This window comes from Synchiropus splendidus, chromosome 9, assembly GCF_027744825.2.
Source record: "Synchiropus splendidus isolate RoL2022-P1 chromosome 9, RoL_Sspl_1.0, whole genome shotgun sequence".
In the NCBI taxonomy this organism is placed as follows: Eukaryota; Metazoa; Chordata; class Actinopteri; order Syngnathiformes; family Callionymidae; genus Synchiropus; species Synchiropus splendidus.
Genome location: NC_071342.1, coordinates 7497000 through 7503018, shown reverse-complemented (window position 1 = coordinate 7503018; position 6019 = coordinate 7497000). Strand labels below are relative to the sequence as shown.

Sequence of the window (6019 nt, the reverse complement as noted above, 5' to 3'; positions counted from 1 at the left end):
TGTTGATAGAAATTGACGGTGAAAGATGTATGCAATGAAAATTACACCAATTTAACAACACAATTACAAAGTAGTGCAACAAAAACTGAGTCACAGTTAAGGATGTGGGAAGGAGGAGAAGTCAGCATCAGTGAGCAGCAGTTTGGTTTCATGGCAAGAGCTCGACAGATCAATTGCTTGCACTAAGGATGATGATGATGGAGAAGTACAGAGGAGGCCAGAAGGGGTTGCACTTTGTCTATGTGATCTAGAGAGAGAGAGAAGTGTGAGGATAGTACAGGGCTTGTCTGGGGACAGTGGGGCAGAGGTGAGGTGTGCTGTAGGAAGGATACAAGATGAGAGTAGGATTACATCAGGGATCAGCACTCAGCCCCTTCTTGTCGGCTATTTTTGTTGGCAGACAGAGATGAGGACAGGGAGGAGTTGATGTTGTTTGTTGATGATATAGTGATCAGTAGTGAAAGTAAAGAGAGCTGGAGAGAAGAGGAATGAAGGTCAGCCAAAGCAGGAGAGAATATAAGAAACACATCCTCACTCACATGGCGTGATGTATTGATGTTGGAAAAGTGGACTTTTGCGTGTTGTATTGTCAGTCAGCCTTCCATGTTGCATGTTTACACACATGTGTTTCACTGGAGTTACAAACATTTTCTTTCCCGTGTAGCACTCCAGACGGCGGGTGAGGATTGTACATCGCAGGTGGATGAAAGATGTTGTGACGCTCTCGTCGCTGGACTACGTTGCATGTTAGTTGCTATACTTAACCTCTTATGTGGCTGGCCTCCCTACTACAGAAAGTCACCGTGACTGAAACACACGGCTGTTTGAGGGGCTAAAGCAAGTGACACATTACATGTAGAACAAAAGGAGCCCCTATCTCATGTATTCTGAACCCCAAACTCTGTTTTGTTTTTTCACGTCACGCCGCCCACAGCGGAAGGCAGAACATGAGTCAACATGCAACACTGAAGGCTGCCTGCGACATCAGCATAGATGCAAAAGTCCAACGTCAATATAGTACGCCATGGGAGTGAGGATGGTTGCAGTAAACAGCAGAGAGAGGCAGGAGGACTGGTAAGATAAGGAGAGGAGAGGTAGTAAAGTACTCAGGAGCAGTCATGCAGAGTGATCGACAGGGAAGAAAGAGGCGAAGAGGAGAGTGCAGGGAGGGTGTAAGCGGTCGAGCTCTGTGACAAGAACAGTAGCAGTTAGAAGATGTTCATGTCGTCATTGTCAGTAACAATAAGATCATCAACAAGCCTATCAGAGTGACAGCTCAAGTGGAGAAGTTTGTTGAAACACTTCTGACTCGGCATTTCACATCAGCGCTTGCTAAAGAAAGCCACACTTCACCTATCCAGCATATCCACCCATCGTCACTTCAATCCCTCTCATTCTTGAACATGATGATCTGCCTCTTTCACTGGCTACTTTCATCCTCCATCCCACATCTTCACTCTCTTCAAACTCATTACACCGAATCACGACTTCTTTCTCACATTATTTTCCCACTAAAACAAGGATTGCTCAGGAGATTCACGTTAAGCAATTGATGCACCATGAAAACCGGCACGTTGGTGACAGGTTTGGAGGGATCGTTGTGTGATATTGTCCTTATTTGCAATCGGGAACACACCGCTGACATACATCTCCTTTGGTATTGTCCCTTCTGGGCATTTAACATGTGCTACTGTAGATGTTTGTGCCTCGTTGACGGAGCTGGTGAATCCCCTCTCTCCATGATGCACTGATATCAATAACCTCATGTTTTCAGCGTTATTTTATCAGTTCATGGCATCCTTTCAGGGCTTCACTTTTTAGTTCACTAGCATCGTTGGATGAGACATCCGAAACCCCAGGCCATATCCATCATGACCCTGACCTGCACAACAAGATGACAGAATCTCTTTTTGCTCTCTCAAGAAGCTTTTTTTCTCTCCTTGAAATCACATTTTCCTCACTCTCTTCTTACTCAGGAAGCATCAGCAAATGACTTCAACCGCAGACAGTTTCTCCCTTCTCTAACAGGTTTTGTCTTGTACCTGCTGCTTTTTTTGACAACTGTGGGGTTTTTTTTTCAAGCCTCATATAAAACAGCCGGCAAACTGAGATGTCTGTACGTGTAGGTTATTAAGTAAAATGTTTGGGAAGCAGTATCCTGCTCTGAAACCAGTTTGTTCTTTTACAACATGTTTCATTAAAATCTACTTTCCTTTTTATGGTAGCATGGATGTTCAGCTAGCAAAGGACAAGTTGGTGTTTTTAATATCAGAATATAGACCAACATAAGACCCCTTTGGGGTATTTATACTTAAATGCATTACAAGATCATTTGAAATATTGAAGGATCTGTGTGAGCAGTTTTCGGTCAGTCTCAGACTACGGTCTATTTTTCAGTAATGATGACAGAGGTGGATTTATTTTTTTTCTTTTTGTCGAATCAAACAATGGAGAAAAATCCATCCATCGACGTGAATTACTTGGCTCCCAATAGAACTGACCCAAAAACTAGCAATAAACAGTCAGCAAATTACTGAGCTGAGCATAAAAAAAACCAGAGTGAGGGATTGGTTTGGATATAATCCTGCTTTAAGATAACAGCCGCACTCATTCTAACCGACCACCGCCAGTAGCATCACCCAAGATTGGAGCGCTCTCATCATGGACGGTGCTGCCTTGAGATGAGTAGGAAGAAGATGCTGCTTTTAGATGTAATGATATGCTGGAGATCCCCCCGTGATCGTGGCTCTGCGCCCTCGTGTTGGAATGTCAATGAGATCATTTATAATTCCTTATGAGGAACTCTACGCTCAAGTGTGTCGAAAAATCCACATAATTGATATTAATCGGGCTTCATAGATAGAAAAAAGCTTCAAATCAGTGAGCAAGGCAAACAAAATCAATTACCCTCATAAGGTCAGTAGATCAGCAAGAAAATAGTGGCAACACTGGCAAATGTGTGAATTCAGAGGACGGTTAGTCATGATCTATTGAATTCAAATAGCACCTCTCATGTCTGAAAAACTGCTGTATGTAATGTTCAGTTTATGACGTATACATAACAATAAATGTGTTCTCTGACAAACTCTGTCCAAATTATAGAAAAATATCCCAATATTTCCATTTATAATCATCACTACTGCAATTGAACTGAAGGATGCCACGAGAACAAGATGTATAAGAAGCATGTTGTGAAAGAACTGATGCATTGATCATGCTTCTTGTTTCCATTAAATTTTACAGGAGAACTAAATTTGTAAACGGAGTGTTTACAAATGTACATGCTGTTCTCTCTTCTCAAGGAGAAAAACAAGATGAATCAGATTTATTCATTAAAAGAGCTCTACTCAGATGTGTTTTATATTTCATTATTATCACTTTGTGTCACCTTCTCCGTCTCTGCTGTTTCTTTCTTTTCACACTTTTTCATTTTTGTTTTGGGAAGTTGTCATTGTTGCAATGCAAATTTGCAATTTTAAAGCTATATTTTAATTTTGTCGGATTTTTGGTTTCAACTTCGACAAATGCTTTAAATTACTAATTATCATATGGAAACATGAATAATGATATAATAATATTATTCATTGATATAATATGAGATTTCTGTTTAGACTGAAGTTAGTGGGACACAAGAAATAAAAATTTTAGTTTGTCAAATAATTTGTTAATTAGGAAAATATGAATAAACAAAATACTCATTTCTTCAAAATGTATTTATTTTTATATTTTTGTTTTGATGATGAAAATTAAATAATATTCCATATATAAATAAGTCAACAATAATAATTGAAGAATAATAAAAGTAATTATTTGTCAACGCATTCCCCACTTTTTTTTTCAATGATGTAATTTCTTGTATTAAAAGATATCGTGACAATTTAAAAAATAGTGTTGCTTGATAGCACGAAAAAAAAAAGAGACCCGCTACAGTAAGTGCAGACAGAAAATTTATTTTTTTATTTTATCCATGTATGACATTAAAAACTAGGTCATATTTATGTGGGGTGAGGGCTATTCTGGCTGAAGAATCTAAAGGTTTTCCAGACTATTGGTGATATCATTGTCCTGTATTCGCAGTGCAGAAGGAAATGCAACTAAAGAACCACAGAAGAGGCTCCATACAGAATAGATGGACGACCCACTCACTTCAAAAGTTAACTTCCAGTTTCTAAATTTAATTGCTAATTGCCATTTGCCTGACAGAAAGAAAAAGATGATCAAACAACGTCCAGTTCCTGTTAAGCTTAAAAACCAAATCTGGTTACATCACATGTGGTTGAGTCCCAACTTCAGTTAGAACAGACGTATTTCACTAAAAAGGGTGAAACATTAAAATAAATAAATAAATAAATAAAGCATCCCTAATCTGATCCTCACAAAGTCAGTGCAACAATTGTGCGCATGCCTCTCTGGCGAGCTTGACTGACAGCTGTCAATGCTTCCCTTCCCCCAGCCCCCACCATCCGTCCTCATCCATCAGTGGAAGAAGCGTATCCTTCCCCTCCCTCTCCATCTTCCTTAATCCCTCACTCAGTGTAACAACTGCCTGTGGCTTTGACCTGCTCCGCGTTAATGCATAATCTGCCATTTCCAAAAGTAATATGCCAAGCCCCCCCCCCCACCCGCCCTCAGACTGCTCCAGCAGGAGACTCAAAATCGCGGCTAGTGTGTCACGCGGAGCAAGACTGACCTGTGATGGCATCAGGCTGCCCGGCCACAATCCGTGAACAGCGGCAAACAGAAGGCTGGAAGTAAAGGAGTGGAAGTCCCGCTCTGCCCTATAGGGTGATTATCCCGCTGTGGGGGATGGGCCGCCGGTACTTGTTAGTCATATATAGGCGGGGTCTTGCTCAAGGCTATCGCACACTGTATTATATGTTGCAGAGGGCGGGAACCTGCCATCTTTATTTGCACAGGACTTATTAGCTCAGACACCCATTTTCTCCAGTTGTTGACACTATTTACTTGAGTTGCTAATGAATTCTCAGTGGTATTACACTACTAGCTGATATAGACATCAAAAACGCATTATTATTCAGCAAGAACACAACACTAAGTATTTAGTGGCTTCGCAATTATTTTTGAAACTTATGTTATTCAATTACTTCCCAGATCAAAAGGCTGCTGTCCTCTTGAGCATGGAGTTGTATTTAATAAACCAAATCATAGCGACAGCCAATGTTTTTGGCGTACAAGCCGAGGACTAGACGATTCCATCACCTTGGATGCCACAGTCTTTTCTCGCAAGAGACCAAAGAGAGGGACGTCCTGGGCGCCTGGGTGAAACCCTTACATTCCCACACTGCTATAGGATGAATGAAAGAACCAATAGAGAAGAAAAACCGGCTTTATGAGCAGAACACAAAGTAAAAGAAATTGAAATACTACATACATGAACACATATCACCACTGACCTGGTAAAAAAGAAAGATAAAGCTTTCAAACCAAAGTCATACAAAAAAGAAAGAAAGAGACTTCCTTAAAGAAATCAGAAGAAAAGGAAGAAGTTGGGGTCAAAGCTGAAGGCCTGCTTTTAATCGATATGGCTCGACTGGAATAACAATGAAAGGCAAGTCTAGTGAAAGTGTTTCAGCCAATAATAGTTCAAGCTGCAGGTCTCTCCTCGATGGTTGGTTTCAACACCACATATGAAAAAAAAGGAAAAGTGAATTGTCATTATGATTATGACGAAGAGAAAGTATATAGCGGCTTTAAAAAACAAAGAGGTACGTGAGGATGAAAAGTGAAAGTGGGGTGGCATCTGTTTTTCTCTTACAGAATATGGGATGTAAAGAGGCCAAATTCAGATTTTAGTAGCCAATTGACAAATACTTCATCTATGAGAGTCCTACAAATAAAACACCAACATTAGAATTTCAGCGACAGCGTTAGCATCCCATAGCTATTTTACTGGTATTTAAAGCATGATTCCTTCTACTTAATAATCTAGTCAGGTGATGATCCAGGCTTGATTGTTTCATCGTCTGTCAAGAGAAATGAATGTGATGATACATTATTA

At 40.2% G+C, this 6019-nt stretch overlaps 1 protein-coding gene across 7 annotated transcripts in view; it reads right to left on the bottom strand.

Annotated features, from left to right (window-relative positions):
- The window catches only part of ctbp2a (C-terminal binding protein 2a), a 67978-nt gene that overhangs the window by 24526 nt on the left and 37433 nt on the right, over positions 1-6019 (bottom strand). The gene's annotated exons all lie outside the window — the stretch shown is intronic.